This window comes from Capsicum annuum, chromosome 5, assembly GCF_002878395.1.
Source record: "Capsicum annuum cultivar UCD-10X-F1 chromosome 5, UCD10Xv1.1, whole genome shotgun sequence".
NCBI classification, from domain to species: domain Eukaryota; kingdom Viridiplantae; phylum Streptophyta; class Magnoliopsida; order Solanales; family Solanaceae; genus Capsicum; species Capsicum annuum.
Genome location: NC_061115.1, coordinates 23,552,660 through 23,579,739, shown reverse-complemented (window position 1 = coordinate 23,579,739; position 27,080 = coordinate 23,552,660). Strand labels below are relative to the sequence as shown.

The 27,080-nt window shown below is 35.3% G+C and overlaps 1 pseudogene; it reads left to right on the top strand.

Annotated features, from left to right (window-relative positions):
- Positions 1 to 16,801: 16,801 nt before the first annotated feature.
- Positions 16,802 to 18,177, top strand: LOC107871660 (annotated as a pseudogene).
- The last annotated feature ends 8,903 nt before the right edge of the window (positions 18,178 to 27,080 follow it).

The window sequence follows — 27,080 nt, the reverse complement described above, 5'->3', positions numbered from 1 at the left end:
CGATAGGATCCAACACCTATTTCTCCTTTAATTCAGTGCCAAGTGATGACTTTGATACTTCTTGCACAAACATACCACCAATCCAAGAGATGAACCCCAACATTAGCCAAACAGTGAATATCCTTCACCATGTCCAACTTCTATACATCCACATAGGATAAAATCCCCACAGATAACCTTCTGAGAACATCAATAACAGGATTAGCTTTACCTGGGTGATAGTGGAAACTCATATCATAGTCCTTGAGCAACTCAAGCCATCTGCTTTTCCTGAGATTTAACTCTTTATAGGTGAATACATATTGCAGGCTCTTATGATCTAAATAAATGTCAACATGGACCCCATATAGATAATACCGCCAAATTTTCAATGGGAACATCACAACCAGCAACTCCAAATCATGAGTCGAATGATTCCTCTCATGAAATTTCAACTGCGTAGAAACATATGCTACAACCTTACTATGTTGCATTAACACATAACCAAGTCTCACACGGGACGCAACTGTCATGACCTAGGACTACCCCTACTTGTAATATGGTGCTTAGGACCACAAGAGATCCTATGCTAACTTATGATACTTGTAAAACTCGTGAGCAACTGAATATGTTACATAAATCTGAAAGAAATAAGCGGAAGAGAAGTCTTTGTTAATTAGGTTCAATACAAAAATGTGTAAAACAATTACAACTCTGGTAATATAGAATAAAACCAAAATCAAATAAATCAACTCTACTGATAGTCTATGAAGCCTATACTAATATTAACTATAGGTAGCTGGGACATAACCCCAACTATCTCTAATTAATAAAACTAAATAAAAGAATGATTCGGAAACTATAGTTGACTCGAGTCCTCAAATCAAAATAACTCTTCATCTACTAGGTAGAACCTGCAAACTGTCGGATTATGATGTGTGGGTTACAATTGGTACCAAAATTATGAGACAGTGTATCACATAGACATATATGTGGATCAATACTTCTGGAATATACTAAGTATGTGGGGGTGAATGCATAAGTAAAATAATAACTCAATGTTCATATAAACTTGTAAAAAATTCATGCTATGTAAATGACTCACCTTGAGCTTGATTAAATGAGAACTGAAAATCATAAATCATAAATAATGAAACGTACTGTATACACTTTGTGAGCCATAACACTTAGTTCAAAAAGTTGTACTATCACTCTTTATTTTGGGAGGTTCTTGTAACCGATATAAACCATGTGAGCTATCATGGATTCCAACATCTTGCACCCATGTTGGTAGGGTTGCCCTACACTTGCCATCGGAATAAAACCTAGCTAGAGTGATCATTATACTTAACCCATATTGGGACTTGAACCTATGGTGGCACGTAGTTATGAGGCATGTGACCTTGGCCTCATACCCAACTCGGTGCTAAATACTACTCCCATATTACTTATATTCTCTCTCTTTATGAAATCCACCTTAAAATAGCATAAGGTTTTATAATGAAAACCATTTATGCTTCTCTATACTTTAAAATGTAATCAACATGAATAAACGTGGATTCCATCTCTTAGCTGAGGATCAATTGATCAATTCTTTCTTTAAATCTTGAAATAAACTTATCAAAGAATACTTAAAAGCATAATCTTCTTGAAGTCTCAATACTCAAACTTAGGTCTTAAAACCCATGTACTTAAAATTTAAGAATTTCATAACAAGATATCATTCTCAATAATCTTCTTAAAATCTTTAAACAATATCAAGTCAAGATCATAAAACTCCATTCATAATACAAATCTTCAAGCAAAAGCATAAATAGATGAGAATGAATATGCACTTCAATACTTAAATCACTTTATAAATGCATAAACTCAAACAAGATAATTTGGGAATAAACCCTAATTGCAAATCATGTTAATCTTTACTTTAAAAAAAGTTTTGGGCATAAGGATGAAAGAGTATTATTGTTTACAATCCCACATACCTTAATTTTCTTTAATTGTGAACAAATCTTGAATATTGGAACTTAAATGATGAACTTGTGAAAGAAACTCTATTCTTGATATTTCTATAAGAATTACTAAACTTGGAATCTTGAACTCTTAGATTTCTTGAAGAAATCTTGAAATTGAAGCTTGAATTCATTGTGTTCTTGAGAGAAAACCTTGAGATTTGATCATGGGGAGAAATGAGTGGGTTTTTGTGAGAGTTGATATGAAGAAGATGGGTAAATAATGCACTTTTGGATGCTATAAATCATCCTTTGGACGTTTGGGGTTTAGGGGAATGGACCAAAGTTCCCCTTGACCCATAAGGAGATGAAACACAGGGGGAATAAGTTGCGCATTGCGTCAGATAGCTCATTTAGAGAGCAACACATTGCATCACCTATCGCGTTGAGAGACCGATGTGCCGCGTCCAAATCGCGGACCCTTAATGCCTCTTAAGAAAAATACCATAACTTTTTGCTCAGAAATTGGATTAAGGAGAAATTGGTATCGTTAGAAAGATAACTCAATTACCTACAATTTGGTGGGTATTTAGAAGAGATATTCTATGTATATCAAAAGTTATAAACATTCAAAGTAGACCCCTGTAGAATCGAATACCAAACTTTTGACGAATCAAAGCCTCTTAGCTCAACTTTGTTCTAAGGGATTCTTATGAACATTTTTCACTTCAAAAGCACTCCACATACTAGTATAAGGATCATGACACATGTATTCAAGTGAAATTCATGGGATAAGAGATTACGCATGAAGGAATGAAGCTTCAAAGTCTAGCCCAAAAATACAGGGCATTATATTATCTCCCCCTTAGAATCATTCGTCCTCGAATGAGTCTAGTTAGACTGAGAGTACTAAGTCAATTGAGATTATATTTTGAATATGCATGACTTAGAACATAACTACATAATTGAGTCTGAGCATGATACATAAAATGAACTGATTTCATGAATATATCCAATGATATGAGAATGGTTATAAGGTTGAGATAGAAATGAGATAGTCAACTTATGACTAACCATTACTTCAAGATGGATCTTGTTTTGTGAAGAAAATATCAAAGTTTTAGGACATGAATACTCGGGGTATTACAATACTATAATGCCCCGAGAGTACACCCTGGGCATTACACGGTGCTTGCAGTTACAAGGGATGACAAGCTAACCTGAAGCTGGTACCCACTATGTGTACTGAATAATACAATAACATATGTGTAAGAACAATTGATAAGCCATAAGGTTTTAACTATTAAAACATTTTTGTATCATAAATTTGGAAACAATTGCCTGAAAATGACAGTCTGAAACTAATAAAGTAATGATAAACTGACTGACTATCTGAAGTATTCAAAAGCCTATAAACTAACTGAATAAGAGTTGATGGGACAAGCCCCAACTAACTCCATCTAACTACTGAACTAAAAGCATGAACATAAATATATTTTGTCCTCAAAATATGAGGACTCGCCACTATTACGACTGATAATCTAGAAGGTCTATACGCAATCCAAGAGCTGAGCATCCGAACCTATGATATGATACATCATACCACAAGAAAAGAGTATGCAATCAGTACTTTGAATGTACTGGTATACTAAATGAGGTAGACTAACATGCATGGTTTTATATGAATAAGTAATAACTGACTGAAGAAATAGCATAAGGTACTAAATAAAATACATGAAATCTGTAAATACTGAGAATGCATGAAATTTGTAGATACTGATGGATGCATGACCAAGCATAAAATATATTTTAAAGATAAGATGTAAACAGAAATACTGAAATACTAAAATCTGATAACTGAATATTTGATGTTTGTATGCTATGGTCAAGCAAACTGAAATTGAATTACTGAACTATTTATTGCACTGAGATTGTGGGAGCTATCATCTAACCGACATGCCCCAATTAGAAAATTTTGAGTCCAACCTGTGACCCTAGTTAGAAGGGTGTCAGTAACGTGCCACGGGTACTAACACTGGCTGTGTGGATCGACTAATATAATGTCCCATAGGACTAAGAATGTCAAGCCTAAACTGATGGGTGACCACTGGGAGGTAGTCAAGCCTAAACTGACGGGTGACTCCTCATATCCTACGCTACCTACATAGATATGTAGTATAGGGACTGCCACTAATGGATCTGCCTGTCTGACGGGGAAGCTGCCATCCCTGCACTCGCTCAGTGCTAAATCCTACTCCTAACTGAACTGACTCAAAATACTAAATTATTCTAAGTTTAATAGATTATGATGATTGAATGAACTGATAATGTTTATAACATATTCTGAAACTATTCTAAAGATATTGAGACTATGTAAATAACTAAGTTTTTGGGTATTCATAACCCCTAGGACTCGATAGCAATAGTAATAAAATAGTACTAAACTTGGAGGACATAATATGAAAACATTTATCAAAAATTCATTCTTGTAGGCATTTCATCAAACACTTGATATTCATAGTTCAAACTAAGCATGGGAATAGTATAAAGCTTGTATAAATAGCATGATTTCAACATCAACATCACTAAACATAATTTAAATCTGCGAATAACATTGTTCAAACATGTGGGGTTCAATATCAACAATAATTGCATGTAAACATGATGTAGAATTACAATTCATGGGAATTCACGGTTAAAATCACAATTAAAATCATGAAAACTTGTAAAGATCCCAACTTCGAATTTAGAATTGGATATTTTGACTCCATAGGTGAAAGGAACCCATAGACGAACACTGAGAATACCCGGGTTGATGAATACGTAAGAGTTCTTGGGTTTTTTTTTTAGATTTGATCTTGAATATTGAAGGTTGGGGTTTTGTTCTTGAAAATAATTAATTTATTGAAGAGGATTTTTGAGTAATAGGGCCCATAATGCCTCTTTAGGGTTTTAATTACGTGTTTTGGTCGGATTTGGGGCTTTGGAAAATGACCAAAAAATCCTTGGACTTTAAATCACAAAAACTGGAAATCCTAATTTTAACACCCGGCATGGCATTGTGCAATCACATCGGCCCACTGAAAAAGGTACCATCCCGAATTTACCCAGTGGCGAAACGTGGTGAAATCGCATTGAGCCACTAGAAAAGGACAATTCCAAACTGGAACCTAGGCACAACGTGGTGCCAATGAGGTGTCTCACTAAACGTGAAAATGCCCCTTATAGTGATGCAACATTATCGCGGTGGTCCACTGGAAAGAGCACGAACGTGATTTTGTCCGCCACCGCGATGCGGCCTTATCGCGTTGGGCTACTGTTTTCACTAAAAGTGCCATAACTTCTCACCAGAGTATCATATTTGGAAAAACTTGATATCATTGGAAAGATAATTCAATTTACTATCATTTGGTGGGTCTTGAGCTGGAAAATTCTTAGTAGATAAAGAGATATGCTCGTTTGAAGTTGATTAAAGAAATATTTTTCTCGATAAATCAATCGGTAAGGAATATTTTGATTCGTCTAATAGCTAGGAGTTATTTTGAGGCCTTAATGTACATAAAACTGACTTATAAAACTATCAAAGAACTATGATGTACTATGCATGAGCTTGAAACATAGGGCTAACATTGGGTTGGATTGTTGGCGCATTACAATATTTCCCCCTTGAGAACATTCGTCCTCGAATGAGATTGGTTAAACAGAAAGCACTGAGGACCTTTGATTACATGCTGAATATACAGGATAAGAAAGTGATTACTTGACTGAGTCTAAAACATGATTCATCACTGAACTAGTTCTATGAATGCACGACTGTCATGAGAATTATATGTAGCTGGAACTATGCATGGAAAGGAAAAATTCTAAGAAGATTGTTTCCTTAAGATGACTCTGAGTTCACGGAGAAAAGATAAGGGTATTTGGTACGCATATTTGCTTCTGCTTCCCAAGTGGCTCCCTCAACGGAATAATTTTTCCAAAGAACTTTGACTAAGGGAACTTCTTTGTTCCTTAGTCTACGAATTTGTCGATCAAGGATCTCGACTGGAATTTCTTCGTAAGAAAAGTTGTTCAGAACATCTTTGCTTTCTAAGAGAATGACTATTACTGGGTCTCCAATGCACTTCTTCAACAAAGAGATGTGGACTACTGGATATACTGATGCTAAGTTTGCAGGTAACTCAAGCTTATAAGTCACCTTTTCAAAATGACTCAAAATCCTGTAAAGGCCAACAAATCGGGGACTAAGCTTCCCATTCTTTTGAAAACTCTACTTTCTGATCTCTGACTGACTCCTTCAACTTCACCAAACTAGGATCCCTATCTTTCTTTTGTTTTACTCCGGCAACCAAATAATATTCTAAACTCTTCTGAAGCCAAACACTACCCTTAACTAAATCAACCAAATGAACACCTAACATGGCAAGATGTGAACTTCCTTAACTAACTTTTTTTTGTTATCTCCAACATGAGAACCACTACCTATATAATATATACTTAGGGCATCTGCCACTACATTGTCCTTTCCTGGTAATACAAAACACTCATATCATAATCTTTCAACAATTCTAACCATCTACTTTGGCGCAGATTCAAATACTTCTTTGAAAATACATACTGCAATCTTTTGTCATCTGTGAATACATCTAGTGCCTCCAAATCTTTAAGGCGAACACAACAGCTGCTAACTCAAGGTCATGGGTAGGGTAATTTTGTTCATGGGGCTTAAGTTGTATAGAGGTAAGCCATAACTTTACCCTTCTGCATCAAAACACACCCTAACCAAACTCTAGAAGCATCACAGTACACAACAAACCCGTTTAAACCATCTGGTAATCAAAACTAGGGTTGTGGTGAGTCGAGTCTTCAACTCCTGGAAACTCTTCTCACAAGAGTCTGACCACTGAAACTTAACTTTCTTCTGAGTCAATCTGGACATGGGGATATAATTGATGAAAACCCTTCAACAAACCAACGATAATAGTCATCCAAACCCAAGAAACTCCAGATATTTGATGGAGAAATAGGTCTTGTCAAGTTTCTCACTGCTTTGATATTTTAAGGATCTAATCTAATTCCATCACAGAAAACAATATGGACAAGAAAAGCTACTGATATTATCCAAAATTCGCACTTACTAAATTTAGCGAACAACTGATGGTTTTCAAGAGTTTGCAATACTATTATGAGGTGGTCTGCATGATCATTTTTGTTACGGGAATAGACAAGGATGTCATCAATGAAGACTATGACGAACATGTCCAAGTACTACTGGAACACTTAGTTTATCAAGTCCATGAAGGCTGCAGGGCATTTGTGAGACCAAAGGGAATGACTAGAAACTCAAAATAACCATACTGAGTTCTGAAAGCTTCTTCTAGAATGTCACATTCTCTAAATCTAAGCTGATGATAGTGGAATCTGAGGTCTATTTTAGAAAAGTAACTGGTACCCTAAAGTTGGTCGAACAAGTCATCGATTCTGGGAAGTGGGTATTTATTTTTGACTGTGACTTTGTTTAACTGATGGTAGTCAATACACATTCTAAGAGAACCTTTTTTCTTATGCACGAAGAAGACTGGTGCATCCCACGGGGAGATGCTGGCCTGATGAATCATTTATCTAGGAGAAATTTCACCTATTCTTTCAACTCTTTGAGTTTGGCTGGAGCCATTCTGTATAGCGGAATAAATATAGGATGGGTATCTGGAAGAAGGTCTATTCCAAAGTCGATTTTCCTTTCGGGAAAAACTCTGGGAAGATCTTTGGGGAACACATCTGGAAATTCCCTCACCACTGAAACTTAATCAAGAGTTGGAGCCTCAGAATTTGAGTCTTTCACTCAAACAAGATGATAAATACACCCCTTAGATATCATTTTCCTCGCTTTAAGGTACGAAAAAAATTGATCCCTAAGAGTTGTACTACTACCCCTCCATTCAAGGACTGGTTCATTTGGAAATTGAAAATAAACTACTCTATTTTTCCAATCAACTAAAGCATAGCATGAGTAGAGACAATCCATGCCGAGAATGATGTCAAAATCCATCATCTCTAATTCCACAAGATCAACTGAAGTAACTTTCTAATACATTATAATTGATTAGTTCCTGTACATCCACTGGACTACAATAGAGACACCCACTGGGGTAGACACTGAAAAAGGCTCTTCTAAGATTTTGGAACTGACTCTGAAGTAGATGACTATATAAGGAGTTACAAAAGAAAGAGAATCTCTAGGGTCTAATAAAGCATAAACATGTAAATGAAAGACTTGCAACGTACCAGTGACCAAATCAAGAGAATTTTCCTAATCCTGTCGGGACTGAAGGGCATATAATTTATTTGGACACTGACCATTGGAAGCAGCACCCTACTGAGCTGAGCAGTCGACTCGAACTAATGATTGATGGGACTAGCCTTGTTGGTGTAAATCCCTACCTTTATTAGAAACTACTTAACACTCCAAAATCCAAAGGCCTAGCTTGCCATACCCAAAGCTATAATGCCCCAAAAATGGTTCCGAGACGTCACACGGTGCTTAGGACCACAAGTGATCCCAAGCTAACCCTTCTACTGGCATAACTTATAAGCAACTGAATAAAATACATAAATCTAAATGAAATAATAAGAAGATGACTCTTTTCTGAATCTAATCAATACAGAACTAAATTAAAATAATTATAACTCTGCTTTTACAAAACAACACTGGAATCAATACATTAACTCTACTGACTGTCTATGAAGCCTCTACTAGTATTGACTATAGGTAGCCGGGGTATGACCCCCAACTATCCCAAATTAATACGACTGAATAAAGAAAAATACAATACTGCTCAAACTATATGACTGACTCGAGCCCTTGAATCAAGAGGACTCATCACCTGCTGACTGGAAACTTCAAACTGTCTGAATATGGTATGCATACTACAACTGAACTAATACCTACATTATGAGACAATGTAGCACATAGACATATATGTGGATCACCACTTTGAGAATGTACTGAGTATATGGGGGTGAATGCATATGTAAAACATCATCTCATCATCATAATTTATAAAACAATGCATGCTAAATGTAAATGACTCACATAAGCTAGAATATCTGAAATACAGAAATAATAAGAAGCAAATCATACTTTATAAATCTATTGAGTCATAACATTTAGTTGTGAAAGCTGTGATTGTATTCTCTCTTTAAATCATACTGTCTAAGTGTTGAAAGGAATCACTCTAAATTCTAAAATCTGAAAGCTGAATTCTGTAGCTAATATCTTTCTGTAAAGCATAATTTGAGTAAACTTTATGATCCTTTACACTTAGTTTTCTAAAAGTTTTTTGTTATTCTTTTCTGAGAAAATATTCTGAAAATCTTTACTGATAGGGACTTAGGAACTTTGTGAGGTAATTCTAACCGATATAAACCATGTGACCATTCATGGAGTCCAACATCTTACCTACGTTGGGGAGAGATATTCTACCCTTGCCATCAGAATAGAACTTCTTATCTTAAGTGATCACAATCTTAGTCGTCCACATATAAGTGGGAATAATCTTAATCCTATGGTGGTACGTAGTTCTGGGGTATGAAACCTTGGTAACATACCCATCTCGGTGCTAAATACTACTCCCATTCTTATGCTCAGGATCTTAAGAAATTCACTTCAAAAAATAGCACAAGGGTTTAAAGAAAAAACCAATTATGCGCTTTCTTTTCTTTGAATCTCAAGTGATATGAACAATGTGGATTTATCTTAGCTTAGGACCAAAAGGTCAAATATTTATCAAAAATCTTAGAATAATCTTATCATAGGGTGCACGTAGCACAAACAACCTTGAAATAACAATCTTTAATTAGGGCTTAATGACCCATGCTTCAAACTCACGTTAAAATATCATAATGTTCATGATCAATATGCTTATTGAATATACTTCAACAATATCAAAATAATAAAATCAAGAATCTCAATATCATGCTTAAACTCAATTGGAAAAATCTGGAAAATCGCATTATACACATAATTATATGAAAATAGTCATGCAATTCAACATTCAATCACTTGAAATCTCATAAGCTTGTAATAAAAATAATGCGTATAAACCCTAACTTGAATTTCATGAGAAATCATATAAAATTCAGTAAAATTAGAATTAAAATAAGTTTTGTGCACAAGGACAAAAGGATTGTCCTTGTTCATAACCCCACATACCTTGATTGAATATTAGATAAAAAAACTTGATCTATTGATTCGTATTTGAGTTCTTGGAGATGATTTCTTAATTATATTGCCCTAGGAACCCACAATTTGGAGCTTTCTTGGAGAATCTATGGAGGATTTTTTTTTATTTCTTGGAGAAGAAGCTTTGGGGCTTTAGGGTTTTGCTTTGAGAGAGAATGGATGAAATTGGACATAAAGTGCTTAGAATATGCTTAAATTTTATGTTTGGACAGATTGAGGACTTGGGAATTGACCAAAATACCCTCTTTAAACTTCTAAATGAAACTGGAAAATGTAGCATTTTTCCGATTTAATAAGCCACCATGACGCGCCACTATCGCAGTGGCTTACTGGAAAGTGGATGAGTGGGAACTGGGTAGACTCTGTGATGCACAACAATCATGGTGCGCCTTTAGAATTCCATTGTGGCCACTGGCGGGATGCATCAGTATCATGTTAGACTACTGAATTTTGACAATTGGGAATTTGGACCTCTCCGCGATGCTCTAATATCGCGAAGGTCCACTGGAATTGACAATTTTGAAATTGTCCTTCACTGCGATGCGGTGGTTGCTCAGGTGGGACACTATCAACTTAAAAATGCTCTAAATCTTCAACTAAGTATCGAATTTGGGTTAATTTGGTATCGATGGAAAGCTTATTCAATTTCCCACACAATAGAAATTCTAAATCTGGAAAATACCCCCATAAAATAAAAGGTATTCATCTTTTAAGTAAATCTTTGACATTCTAGGGATGATTTTAAACTAGGAAAAGTGTGGGGTGTTACAAAAGCATACATAACTGTCATCTCTACACTCACCCTAATGGTTTCTACCACATTTCTGGCAAAGAGGATTTGTACAACTACTATTAACACTGCCTTGGGACTAGAGCCTGGCGCCCTATCCCAATTATCATTTCTAAATTTTGGTAGTAGGGCACTGGCTGAAGATGGAGCTAGGACTGAAGATTTCTGATGGAATTGAGGATGATTACCACCCTATGATTTTGGATGAGTGAAATTAATGCTTCCCATTCTAGCCCTCTTGTTCTCTCTCTCTCCTTAGTTTTCTGCTCCTCAATCTATTGAGCATGGACCGTAAACCTAGACAGGTCCATCTCCTTTATCAACATTGTAGTCCTATACTCCTTGACCACACTATCAGATACCCTATATATGAACTTGCTCATCTTAGACCTGCTATCAGCTACTACATAAGGATTATACCTAGCTAACTGAGTAAACTTAAAGGAATACTCTTTCACACTCATGTTGCCCTTCCTCAAGTTGATAACCTCTAACACTTTGGATTCTCTCAACTCCAACGGAAAGAACCTATCTAAGAAGATAGGAGGTTCTTATCTAAGAAGATAACAACAAACTCTTTCCATTCTATAGGCCCTGCATCTGTGCCTCTATCTACCTTTCACTACTTAAACCATATATGGCTATATATTGCAACTGATAAGTAGCTAAATCATCACTCTCACTAATAGTTACCCCCATAATGTCTACTACCTTCGGCACTATGTTAAGAAATTCCTTTGGTTTCTCTTCAGAATTAGACCCTGAAAATGAAGGAGGGTTCACTCGAGTGAAGTCCCAAATTCTAGCTGCAGTAGTATTGGCCACTAGGTTAGACTGAACAACAGATGGTCGAACATTTTGAGCATCCATAGAATGGGCTAGGGTGGTGAATGTTTCTTTGAATTCTGCATGAGAAATGTTCTCATTCAGGGGATATTCCTGAACTGGCGGAGGTGCTGGCTGGTTCCTAGTTCTTCTTTCGTTAGTCTTTTTGGGAGGCATATTCTATAAATAAAAGGGAAAGTTGGATTATATAGAGGGTTTAACTTGAGCTCATGCTCACTCTCACGATATGAACACTGAAAGAAGGGAACTTTTCCTAAAACACCTCATAGACTCTTGCCAATAAGTGTGGTGCGCCTCACACCCATGCATAAAACTCTACTAGATGTGGATTTTAGATTTCCTAGGACACTTTAAAACCTTAGGCTCTGATACCAAGTTTGTAACACCTTGAGAGTACACCTTGGGCATCACACGATGCTTACAGTCCTGAGGAACCACAAGCTAACCTATCAGTTGGTACCTACTGTGAGCACTAAATAGTATAATAACATATGCGAAAGAACAACTGATAAGCCATAAGGTTGTAAATTCTAAAACATTTCCGCATTATAAATTTGGAAACAACTACCTAAAAACAACTATCTAAAACTGATAAAATAAAGATAAACATACTAACTATCTTAAGTGTCCAAAAGCCTCTAAACTAACTTAATAAGAGTTGATGGAATTAGCCCCAACTAACTCCATCTAACTACTGAACTGAAAACATGAAAATAAATATAGTCTATCCTCAAAATATGAGGACTCACCACTGCTACGGCTGATAATCTAAAAGGTCTATGCGCGATTCAGGAACTGAACGTCTGAACCTATGATATGATTCTTCACAACACAAGAAAAGAGTATGCAATCAGTACTTTGAATGTACGAGTATGCTAAATGAGGTAGGCTGACATGGATGGATTCATGTGCATAAGTAGTAACTGACTGAAGGAATAATATGAGATACTGAATAGAATGCATGGAATCTATAATTACTTAGAATGCATGAAATTTATAGATACTGGTGGATGCATGACCAAGCATAAAACATGTTCTGAATATAAGATGTAAATTGAAATACTAAAATTTGATAACTAAATATCTAATATCTATATGCTATAGTCAAGAAAACTAAAGCTGAATTACTAAACTGATTACTGTACTGAGACTGTGGGAGCTATCATCTAACCGACATGCCCCAATGATCAAATTTGAGGTCCACCTGATGAACCTAGTTAGAAAGATGTCAGTACCATGCCACGGGTACTAACATTGGCGGTTTGGATCCACTAAGATGTTATCTCGTACGAATAAGGGTGTCTAGCCTAAACAGAAGGGTGACCCCTGCGAGGTAGTAAAGTCTAAACTGACGGATGACTTCTCATATCCTATACTGGCTACATAGTTCTGGAGTACAAGGACTGCTACTAACAACTCTGCCTGTATGATGGGGAGGCTTCCATCCCTGCACTCGCTTGGTGTTAAATTCTACTCCCAACTGAACTGACTTAGAATACTGAACTATTCTAAGTTTAACTGATTATGATGATTGACTGAACTGATAATGCTCTTAACATATTTTGAAGATACTGAGACTAAGTAAACAACTAAGTTTTCGGGTATTTATAACCCCCAGGACTTGATAGCAATAGTAGTAAAATAGTACTAAACTTGGAGGACATAATATAAAAATATTTATCAAAAATTCATTCTTGTTGGCATTTCATCAAACACTTGATATTCATAGTTCAAACTAAGCATGGGAATAGTATAAAGCTTGTAGAAATAGCATGATTTCAACATCAACATCACTAAGTATGCTTTAAATGAGTTAATTGCATTGTTCAAACATGTGGGGTTCAATATCAACAACAATTGCATGTAAACATGGTGTAGAATTACAATTCATGGTTAAAATCACAATTAAAATCATTAACCATGAATACTTGTAAAGATCCCAACTTTGAATTTAGAATTAGATATTTGGACTCCATGGGTGAAAGGAACTCATAGGTAAACAATTAACATACCTGGGTTGATGAATACGTGAGAGTTCTTGGGGTTTTTTCTTGAGTTTTGATTTTGAGTCAGGAAGGCTAGGCTTTTGTTCTTGAAAAATAATTAATTTATTGAAGAGAATTTTTGAGTAATGCCCCTTTAGGGTGTTAATTACCTTTTTAGGTAAGATTTGGGGCTTTGCAAAATGACCAAACGGTCCCTTGAATTTAAATCGCAAAAATTGTAAATTTGGATTTTAACACCCAGTACGACGCGGTGTTTTAAATTATTGTTCACTCTCTATTCGAATTGAAGCTTGAATTATTGTTAACTTATCAATTTCTTCGAGAAACTGTTATGTTTTGGATGTTTTACCATGATTTTACTTATCAATTTTCATGATGTTTTTACTATTGTAGTTGAAATACTTGCAGGTTATTCTATCAGAGGATTTTGTTTATTCTAGATTTTGTCTATCTTTGTACATTTCGTAGTAGGAAAATAAGAAATTAGAGTTGCAATCCCTCCGATCACTCTAGTCTTGGCGGTTTCATGACTTTCATCAAGTCATTCTGCTATCATTCTAGTTGTTAATCTAGTGACTGCTTGATGTTCAACTGTGTAACTGGGACTGCAGCTAATTAATGTCCTAAATTCAAAGAAAGGGAACAACATAACTGATACTCTGTACTTGATGGAGTCCTTTGGTACTGGAGCTTCTAAAAGCTAACCATGTTTGCTGCCATTCTTGTAACCCCTCATTGTGTTGATTTACTTTATATGGATATTTATTTACTTTGATATACTCTTGTTGAATAGGTATTTTGTACGAATTATTTAGAATAGACTAAAACTAATAAAAACTAATGGTATCCACACTGAACACTGATACACAACCATATTGAAGGCGTACTAATTGCAGATCCCATATAATATAGTTAACACATCAAGCAAAAGTTAGGAGGGAAGCTAAGGAACTGAAGAGGAGATTACTTTGCCTAATTTTAGCTTCCATTTGCCAAATAAGATCCTGAGAAAGACCTCTTGAATAGTATAGAGTCAATCTTGGTTTTCCTTATCATAATCCGTTGCTAGAATATGAGAAAAGAAAATTCATAGTCAATATACTTCATGCAAAGATGGTTTCTGCTTAAGTTGATAAAGTATAAATATTCAAATATCGGCAAAAAATGGCTTTCCAAATATGATACAACTCATAAACTGTACAATCATAATAGTAATATGAACCTAGAAACTCTTGTGTAATTTAAGCTTGTGAAAATCGAACAATCTTAGAGAATGTAATTTAATTTAATAGGGTTCTAACAGCGAGACAGTAATTTCATTTGTTGAACACATGCTTGTAGAGTATTCGGATGTATTTTTGTTGTGCATGTATTCATAGACCAGCATTTTTTCTCCTCCTGCAATAATACAACCTATAAGCTTCACAAGATTTCGATGCTAAAGTTTGGCAATGCAAATAACTTCATTCTTGAACTTGTTAACTCCTTGCGAGGAAGACTTGGAGAGCCTCTTTATAGCTATTTCTTGTCCTCCTTCTAGGATTCCCCATAATATCAACATATATCTGGCTTAGTGGTTGCCACAACTATGAGGTAGAGATATGGTTTGTGTGTCCCTCTAACCTCCCCAGACCTAACTTTGTGGGTCTACATTGGGTATGTTGTTGTTATAGCTGGTTTAGTGATTCAAAAGTGTCATCTGCTTACTATCAATTATAGTAAATATTATTTCCTTGAAGAATGATTCATAAACTTACAATGCTACTTTAAAAACAGATCCAAATCCACTTTCTCCAATCTTGTTTTCGATTGAGAAATTAGAGGTTGCTTTTTTTAGAGTTGATAAGGCAAACAGTAGGAGGTCTAGGTCATCTTTTAAATTCATCTTCCTCTTCTTCTTTTTTCAGAATATACATCCCTATGACCAGGCCAATCACAATCACTCCAATCAATAGTGAGAGACTAAACACAACTAGTTTTTTTTTCTTCGAGCCAAAAAGAAAACAAAACATGGGGGATAAAATAAACTAAATATACATGGAAGAGAGAAACATATACTGTGTGAACTTTTAACAAATATCTTAGTAAACGAAACTAAATTTGAGAATTACGAAGTTCAAACATTCAGCTAATACTCCATATTTGATCAAATTAATAAATGTTACCTAACTCTGAGTTAGCCATCCTTATGTGAATGGCCTGTCCTCCAGGTAATTATCGAATGTCAATTAAATCGCCATACGAAAGTAAACATCCATTTCTAGCATTGCGTATATCAAGATTTGATAAGACACACATGAGCAATTCCTCAAGAAAGCTTTCTTTCACTCGTGGAGTATCATACTCACATCAAACCATGAATACTGTGTATCTGGTAGATTTATACCGGAGTACTTGACAAACCCATCTCCCTTCTGGGCACTGATATGTTTGGTTAGCTTATCCATACATAATAAGGGTAGCAATGGGAGTTTAAAGAGAATGTTTGTATATAATATTGGTTTTAGAAATGTGGGTTTTAGGATATTGGAGTTTAATATAACATGTTAGTTTTATAATAATGGTATGTAGTGGTTTCCCTCAACCACTACATACCACTAACCATTACCTTCTGTTTTTTACTTTGGTGTCATTATTTCTGCATTGACACTATTAATTTTATCTTTTAATTTGTTCCTTGCCTTTAATAATTACTTTCCTGAGGTTAGTACGTAATTGATTGAATGATACAAGCTTTGCTTGGAACTAATTACTTTTTTGATGTTTAGTTTAGCCACTTAGAAAATGTTTTATGTGTCGAAATAAAAAAACTATAAAACATAACCAAAAAAAATGTGCAAATTGTTTACTAAATCAATTCTCCCTCTTCGGGTCATCTCTCAAAACCACTTTATACAGCTTGATAGCATGATTAGCTTTCAAGGAAAATAAAAATGCCATGCTAGCTACTACACTACATGGGGGACACTTGGGACATATTGAAGGGATAATGGCGAAAAGCCTCTGGTAATATACGTTCCTCTCATCACATAAATGGTTTTTGGTCACGCTATTCTGAGTATCGCTTGTATCCCTTCACGCCTTGTATTAAATTGTCTAGTGACTAATTTAGTAGTAGTATGATATCCATGAAGAGAAAAAGTTATCAGTTTCTTCTTTTGTGCAGGTGGGTTAGGGCTATTGATGAATACCTTTGTGCTTTGAACTCCAACTCATTGATCCATAGAGAAAAGGTATTAAAATTTGCACACTCACTCACCTTTAAATTGCTCATGAATTTAAAGATGATCTTACCTAGAGAATTTGATGCTATGGTGTCAAAATTCAAGAGAATTTATGTGTTTTGTGGGAGTAGTCAAGGGAAGAAAAATAGTTATCAAGATCCTGCTATTGAGCTAGGCAAAGAATTGATCTCAAGAAACATTGATTTGGTCTATCGAGAAGGTAGAATAGGCCTAATGGGTTTGGTTTCACAAGCAGTTCATGATGGTGGTAGGCATGTTATTGGAGTTATTCCCAAGACACTTATGCCTAGAGAGTTAACTGGTGAAACGGTAGGAGAAGTGATGACAGTTGCAGATATGCATCCAAGAAAAGCAGAAATGGCTAGGCACTCTGATGCTTTTATTACTTTACCGGGTTGGTATAAGAACTCACTGCTAGTCCAATTTTCACTCTTTTGCACTCAAATTCCCAAAGGCTAATAGAAAAAGGACATCAGGTGCTTTTAGTTTGCTATTTCATGCATAGATTCACTATATCTCTTGTCTATTTTTTTTCTGTGAGTTCAAATAGTCTTTGTAGCTTAGTAGTCTATTTTTATTCGTAAACTAGAAGTATATAGAATGTGTCAAAGTGTCTCTTAATCTTGTTATCTTGAGCATTACCACATGAAAAGTTAGAATTACGAAGTTGTCAAAAGAAGGAAAGTGATGTCTTTTTCCATTTGGCTTCATCAAGTGTAGTTTGGCATTTACTTGAAATTATATAGTCAGAATTCTAATAGAAAATAAAATTTTCATTGCATTTAGGTGGTTATGGCACACTTGAGGAGCTACTTGAAGTAATTACGTGGGCACAACTTGGCACCACAATAAGACGGTAGGATTGCTGAATGCAAATGGATATTACAATTCATTATTGTCATTTATTGACAAAGCTGTGGAGGAAGGCTTCATCAATCTCAATGCTCGCCAAGTCATCGTATCTTCGCCAACAACAACAGAGCTTGTTGAGAAACTGGAGGAATATGTTTCTTGCCATTAAAGAGTTGCTTCGAAGTTGAATTGGGAGACAGAGCAACATCTTAGCTACCCTCAAGCACGTTGTTTCTCTCCTTCAGCTTACTTTGAAGCTAAAGAGTAGGCGTATTAACCTCCATTTGTAAAAGTTTTGTAACTTTTTACATGAATTTTGGTATCTGCATCACAACAATGAAAGAATTGTTGCCTTTTTTTGTACTAAATTTGAATTTGAAGATTTCCAAGAATTAAGTTTTTTGAGTGTCTGATGATTTGTAAATACAGATATTAGCGAAAATAAATTAGTGACTAAATTTAGTCGTAGCTACTGAAAAACTTTAGCGATGGACAGATATGGTTTCTAAATATGGCTACTTTGGTTGCTAAATATAGCTAATCAAGCGATCAAATTATGTTGCAATAAATCAACGACAAAATATACTGTCGTAAATTTAGCCACTCCGAAAATAAATTTTGAAAATAGCAACGCTATAGCAACGGATAAATACGTCGGTAATATCAACAACCAAAATATATCGTCACTAAGGGGTCACAAATTTTGCGATGAAAATCATTTTTTCGTTGCTATGAGACTAGCAATGAGCAATATAGCAACCGAAGAATTTACGTTGCTATTCCGTCGCTATTTCTATTTAGCAATGGATTTTCATATGATAGCAATGAAAACGGCGCATCGGTAAACACAGTTTTTTAAGTAGTGATTAAGCAACTGGAAAAGGACAATTTTGAACTGCAACCTTAGCATGATGTGGTACCATCGCGGTGCCTCACTAAACGTGAAAATGCACCTTGGTGTGACGCAACATTATCACGGTGGTCCACTAGAAAAAGGACAAGCGTGATTTTGGCTGTCACTGCGACACAGACTTATCGCGTTGGACTACTATTTTTCACTACAAGTGCCATAACTTCTCACCCGACTATCGGATTTGGCCCAAATTGAAAGAAAACTTAGGTACAGAAGAAGACTACTTGAATTGATTTATTTTTTGGTTGGTTATAAATTCATAATATCATCCCTTATTTATACTTGTGTAGGGTGATTCTAGATACTACAAATCTAGACTATTCCATACAAACATCTCCCTCAAATATCTAGTACCCTCTAATATCTAGATCTTTCCTAAGTATAAATATCAAATAGACTACACTATTCCTTTCTAGATTCTTCTAACTAGAATTACCTAAATAGCTAGATATTTCTTCAACATGATTATCTTAGAAATTACACTACACTATTCTAGAGAATTAACTAGAAATTTATGATTCAAAAAAATCTACTTTAATATTTTCACACTCCCCCTTAAAGTGATTTTTTGGAAGCTACCCTAAACTTGTCACGGAAGAACTCAAGCAAAGCTTTGAACAGTGCCTTATTGAAAATCTTGATTGTTTTTGCATGACTCTTCTTTCTTCTTCAAATGATAAGGATTTCTTATTAATGATTGGCCCTGCGGAGAGACAAGAATATGTATTGACAAAGTTTTCATATCTGTAGTGCGAGGTAGCTTGACAATAGTCCATTTTGCCCTTTGAGAGCCATATGAATCAGCACCTTGTTGAGTTTTATCATGTTGAGGTCTCGAGCTCCCCCTTTCTCTAAAATCCTCCACAACTTCATTTTCTGGTGACCCAAATATGATGGAAAAGTTTGAAGTTCTAGGACTCAAGATTTTAGAACTTACACTTTCTGAAGCAACTCCATAACACGAGGATATTTTTTTGGTATCAGTCTCTTCATTTGATTTGATGATGATCTGATCAGCAATTTCCCATAAAGCCTCGGTAACATAATAGGATCCACATCTAGATTTTATATCTAGCTCTTCAATTATTTCAACTGAAATTATGGCTTTAATTTTAACGTTTTCATTTGTTTGATCTTTAGCTTCTTCATCAGGTTCCAGTATTTCCTCTGAGCTAGAGATTGACCTTGATACAATAGATGATTGATCAGAGACTTTAACTTCTACTACATCTTCCTTAATGCTTTCTCTGATAACTTCATCACCATCATATAGAGTGTCATACACTGTCTATTCAAAATCTACTACAATATCCTCCATATCCAGACTTTTATTACCATTTTCAGGTTTACTTCTTTGATTTCCTTGATAGCAGCTACCACATCTCTAGTTTGAATGTCTTTAAAATTTTCTTGCTTCTTATCAGTGCATTTCCTCACTGCATGATGGATTGTATTATATTCCATCAAATCTCTATTCAAATTTATGGAAGCCAAGGTATGTATCGCTCGACAATCAGCTGCTAAGAATCTTCCCCAGCTTTCTTCTTTAACAACTTTTTCAATTAGAGCTATGTTGCTCTCCGTTGATCTACAATATCTTCTTATATGTCCTACTTTGCCACACCGATAACATCTAAGAGGCTTTTTCTAACTATTAAAAGACTCTTTCTTCTTTCCAGGAGAGCTTGAACCACATGCGAATTGAGAGTGAGATTATCTCTTGCTTTTCCTCTAACGTTTCTCTTGTCACCTACAAGAGAATTTGCTTCCCTTTCTTTGAAAAATTCACTAGCCAATTATTTAGCTAGTAACTCCTGTGAAAACATCAAATTCTCAAATTCCTCTAGAGATGGTTGTTGAGCCCATCCCTGAATTGATGTCACAAAGGGAATATAATTTGGTTTCAAACCATGAATGATAGTTCTTCTTATTCGTGCTTCAGAGATAGCCTCATCTATATTTAATAAAGAAATTTTAGAAGATAAGTTCTTAATCTTTAAAAAGTACTCGACAATAGAAAGATTACCTTGAGTGGTGTTCGCCAATTCATTCTCAAATATTTATAGGCGGGCTTCATTCTTTTTATTGAACAACTGGTCGAGGGTCCTCAAAATTTAATGAGCTTATTTACACCTTATAATATGGTCAAATAAAATAGAAGAGATGGACCTCTTCAGAATGAACTCCGCCTTAGCATTAATTTGCTTCCATTTCTTGTATGCATTACTATTCTCCGGTCCATCTTTCGGAGGACTTGTGTTACTCTAGATAACAACATCCCACAAATCCTCACCCACAAGGTATGACTCCATACATGTCTTCCATACCATTTAATTGGACTGATTCAACAATTCCATTCCCAGTCCATTAATGTGACTGCTTAAATCCATTCGTACAAACCAGTTGAATCGACCACGCAAACTCGATCTTGAAATAAACACAAGCCAATTACGACTTTGGCTCTGATAACATGTAGAGAATAGTAGAAGAAAGGTGGAATTGCGGAGACCTTCTGCTAGCCTAAGATCGTTAACTAAGATCAGGAGATTCAACTAAGAAGAGGAAGCTAGAAATGTGAAGGAAGATATTGAAAGAAAACTTGGGTATAGAAGAAGACTACTTGAATTGATTTGTTTTTTAGTTGGTGACAAATTCCTAATATCATCCTTTATTTATATTTGTATAGGAATGATTCTAGATACTAGAAATCTAGAGCATTCTATACAAATATCTCCTTCAAATATCTAGCACCCTCTAATATCTAGATTTTTTCTAAATATAAATATCAAATAGACTACACTATTCCTTTCTAGATTCTTCTACCTAGAATTACCTGAATATCTAGATATTTTTTCAACATGATTATCATAAAACTTACACTAGACTATTTTAGAGACTTAATTAGAAATCTATGATTCCAAAAAATCTAATTTAATATTTTCACATTACTTGCTAGCGGAGGCCAAGTTGAAGCTATGTTTGAGGTCTGTTTATGTAGTATGTCATATGTGTGTGTCTGTGTATTGTATGTTTGTTTCTATCTATCTATCTGTGACTACTTTCCTGTTGTGTGCCTGCATTTTCAGATAAAGAAACAGCAAAAGAAACAACAAAAGAATGGAAAAGGGACAGTTAAAGCGGACAGACAGGATCTCTGGTTAAATTGTCTTCGATAAATCAGAGTGTCTGACAAAAAAATAGAAGTTCAGGCCATTAATGAGAATGACGCCAATTGAGAGAAAAAGGATTTCTTGAAAGGTGGTTGCCCCCTCTTTTGGCCTATGATTTCCCCATAAACAAAATCAACAACTCTTTTCAGAAGTACTACTGTTGTTTGTTGTTTTCAATAATCTTAGACCAAACGTCCCTCTTTGCTTATGTTTGTGGGGTTTCACTGGGTTGGTTGTTGTTGTGGTTATTGTTGTTTCTCTGTTGAAAGTTGGTCGAAATTGTATAAATGCGTACCTGTGGTGAAGCTTCCATTTGTCAAATGAGGCTGTGATGATGATTCTTATGGTAGAATCCTCACCATAGTTTGGAATCCTCACCATAGCTTGGCTCTGAAAGGAAGAATGAGACATTAGAGAGATGGATTTTCTATAAAGGGTGGTTTCCCCTACTTTGCCATGTCTATGATTTCATCTCCATTCATAAAAAAACCAACAATGTTTTTAGAAAAAGAAAAGATCAAGAATTATTTTGACATTTGGCCATAGATTTCCAGATATTTTTATATGCCTTTTCCTTTTACTGCTTGTGCTTCTTTAAAGTAGAAACTTTTTGAAAGTGTTTGGAACCTAAATAATGTTGATTGATGTGAAAATATGGGCTGTGATGGTGATTTTCTCTTTGGGGGCTATAATCCACTTCAGTGTCTTGGTGGGGCAATCCATATGGCGTATTCGCAAACTAGTGTATCTTCAGCCATGGCGTGTGTTGGTTCTCTTTACGTGTCTGTAGAAGAGAAAAATCTGATCCCTAAAAGTTTTACTATAACACCCAATTGGGTTCTTCAGTTTTGTAGAATAACATATTTTTCTGATGCAGTTCTCTACCAATTTTTAGCTCAAAGTAGAGGTAATCGGAGAAAAATGATGATTTTTCAGCTTGGTTGACCATCTCCAATATGCCTATGATTTCTTTTTTGCTCTATTGAACAACCCTTCAGCTCAAAATGCAAAACAAACTATATTTGATCTTCCTTTTTCTACTTGTGCTTCAGTAATGTAGAAATGACACAACAAGATAGCTGTTTTTTTCAAGAGTTTAGAAAATGGGATGTGGTAATGATTTGCTTCTCTCTAGGCTATATCTACTTCATTGCATTGATAAAATCCGACCCGTATCTTCACAGGGCGACCCGATATGGCATCCATTTGTAAACTGGTGTATTTGCAGCCATGTTGTGTGTTGGTTTCTCTTTGCATGTCTGTTGAACAAAAAAATCTTAGCCCTAAACTGAGATACCTAATTGGGCTCTATAGTTTTTCTTGAACACCCTATTTCAGAGGCAGTTGATCTATCAAATTTTTTTTAAAAAATTAGGTAATCGGAGTAAAAAAGTGTTTTTTAGGGTGGTTCACCATCTCCGGTATGCCAATGAATTTATCTTAGCTCAAAACAACAATCCTTTTATCATATGTCGATACTAATAATTGAAATATGAATTTTCTTAGAAATATTTATTAATCATCTTACCTCATCGTAGCTTATGTTTGTGGGATTTAACTGTGTAAGTTGTTGCCGTGTGTAAAAAGTTGCTTGACATTGTTCAAACGCCTACCTGTGGGAAAGTTTCCATATATTGAATGAGGTTGTGATGATAATGCTTATGGAAGAATACTCACCACAGTTTTAGTACAAAAAGGAATACACTTCACAGACGTGGGATTTTCTGTAAAGGGTGGTTGCCCCTGTCGGTTATGTCCATAATTTCTTCTTCATTGATAAAAACCAACAGCCCTTCAATCAAAAAAAGATCAAGATTTATGGTGACGTTTTTCCATAGAATACCAAATATTTTAATACGCTTATTACTGTTTACATCTTGTCCTTTTGTAAGGTAGAAATGACAGAACAAGGTAGTTGTTCTCTCAAGAGTTTTGAACCTAAATGAGGTGTTTTAATGATGAAGATTTGCTTCTTTCTGGGAAATAATCTACTTCACCGTGTTGAGAAAATCCAACTTGTATCTTGGCAGCGCGACTTGGTAAGGCATCCATTCGCTAACGGTGAATCTGTAGCAAAGGCGGATCTAGAATTTAAAGGTTGTGGGTTCCCAACTTATAATTATTTACCACTAGACTAATAACACACTTTGTTTGTGGGTTCCCAACTTATAATTCTTATATATTTACTAGTTTTTTTACTATAAATTGAAGAACCGTACAAAAGTTACTAAGTTCCCGGGAACCCGCACCAAATACTCTACATCCGCGGCTGATCTTTAGTCATGGAGAGCGCTTTCGATCTTCATATTTGTAGAACAACAAAATCTGAGTCCTAAAAGGTTTTACTTTAACACCCTGTTGGGTTTTGCAGTTTTGTTGAACACGCAATTTTTTTCATCAATTGTTAGCTCAAAGTTGAGTTAATCGGAGGAAAAGGAGGATTTTCAGGGTGTTTGACCATCTCCGGTATGCTTATGATTTCTTGTTTCTCTAATCAACAGCCATGTAGGTGAAAAGGCAATATACTATATATGCTCTTCCTTTTACTGCTTCTATTTACTATCACAGTTGATTATCACAAATATCCACTTTTATGTCCCTCTAAGTACAAAGGTAGCTGCTTTTTTAAGAGTACTGAGCCTAAATGAGGTGTTCTATTAATGTTGATTGATCTAAGAAATGACTGAGAGAGGGGTAATGCGGGCAAGTACATGAATATGTGTGTTGTGGTGATGGTCTGCTTCATTCTGGGTTATAATTTACATTATTGTGTTGAGAAAATCCAACCTGTATCTTGGCATCCATATGCAAACTGGTGTCTTGAAGCCATGACATGTGTTTCTTTCGCTTTTCATATTCATATACAGCAAAATCTGCAGCCTAAAAGTAGGCTCAAAATGAGACAATTGGAGAAAAAATGATTTTTTTAGGGTGGTTGGACATCTCTGGTATGTCTGATTTTTTTCTTAGCTCTAATCAACAACGTTTTAGCATATGTACGAGGTTCTTGTGTGTGTACATATATAATATCTCTTTATGTCTCTCTATTTGTGACTACATAGCTCCTGCCTGCATTTTTGGCAAAGCAGCAGCAAAAGCAAAGAAGATAGAGGTTCAGTCCAGTATGAAGAATAGGAAAAGGTCAAATATACCCCTCTACTATGAAGAATGAAGCCCACAAAAAGAGAACGAGTTCTTGGAGGTTGGTTGCCCCCTCTGATTGGCCTATTATATTTCCTTTAACTAAATCAACAACTCTCTTCAGATGTACTGCAAACATACTTTGATCTTGTGTAGCAATTGTTAAAATTGCTTGAAGTTGTCCAAACACCTACTTGTGGGGAAGTGCCTACCTTTCAAAATTGGCAGTGATGATAATTTAGCCATCAAAGAGATGGTAGAATCCTCACCATATTTTAAGCCCAGAAAGGAAGAATGAGATATTGTTAGAGTACGTGCCCTACTGATCAATAACTTTAACATAAGAGTTGCCTATGGATGAAATGGATTGCCTGATGTGTTCCAAGGAAGCAGTAAAATAGGAAGTAAAGAACACAATGATTTTTACGTGGAAAACACCCAGTTCAAAAAGGTGTAAAAAAACTCGACCTGTACCTCTATAGAATTTAACCCCAACTTCACTAAAAAACTCTGAACCTCAACTACGACTGATTACAAAAATCTTGCAACCAACAACTAGAAATTATAAACTCTAATTCCTACACCGTAATAACAGGAATTATAAACTCTAATTCCTATAACTCAATAACTGGAATTATAAACTCTAATTCCTATAACTCAACAATCACCTTGACTGTTGAACCCACTTTGAGTTATCCTAAACTTGAAGTTAACTCAGCTCAGTATTGTTGCTAAACAATCAATCTAGGAAAGCAATAAATTACAACTCAATAAGAACAATATATTTAAACTGACTCATGAATTGTAAAGTTTTAATCCTGTGAAACAAGTTCGTCAATCTGTTCCTTTGTACTGGCAGCACTTGAATCTTCAGTCAAAATTCTCTCAATTATGAATTTTCTCAATTTTCTCGTGTTTAGCCTTTTCTCTCTTTGTAAGTGTGCCAATTACTATGAATGATGCATCTTCTATTTAAGCACAGCTCTCCAAAGAGTCATTCTTTATTTCAAACTCATCCTTTAATCAGAACTCTTATTGCATAGAGTTTTACTTCAAGTGAGACTCTTTCTTCAATTCCAACTCTTGTCACCTTAGTGTTGTAGTCAAACTCCAACTCTTTCAATCATCTTATCTTCAAATATTTTACTCAACCCCAACTTTTTCAATTTCTCACGTGATTAGTTACTCGAGTATATCATAATTTGGTTCGCTCATTCATTCCTAACTTTAAGCAATCTTTGTCTACATCTTTCAGTGAAACTTGAAACCTATCTTTCTATGCTTGGACCAGCTCAAGTAATATGGTCTATTCATGTGTTAGCCATCAAAAAATTCATTGATCTAACAAAGAGTCCTTCAATTAGTATGTTTCCTATCTTGCGTAAATTTCTTCAATCTACGGAATTTTTCTCCTTCTACAAATAGGACTCTTCAGGATATGCTTAGAAGTGAAACTACTTTTTTCCATAGGAATCCTTTTTCAACTCAACTATCTTTCCCTTTATAATTAAGTGTTTGAATAAAATTCAACTTCTTCAAATTAACACATGTTTATTTCCTTGAGTTTATCTGAATTAACCACTCATCTGGTTCTTGATTTCTTCCACCCTTTCCTTTGCTACAAATTTCAGCTACATGAGACAGTGTGTCTGTTAACCAGCTTGACTAACATGTTTCATATCACTTTGTCAGTTTGTCAATTATCTAAAATATATCGTACCCAACAAATTTCCCCATTTTTATGATGACAAACCTGTTGTCTTTGTGCATTGAAACATATTCACCTATAGACACTAAAGTATAAAACACTAGAATGAAACAGGTTAGTCAATGGGTTATAAACATTGCACAACCCTCTTATATTCCCCCTTTTGGCATCATCGAAAACCATTTCAATGCCAGAATATACTAGCCAAAGAGATTTGTTATGCTATTCATGTCCACTAG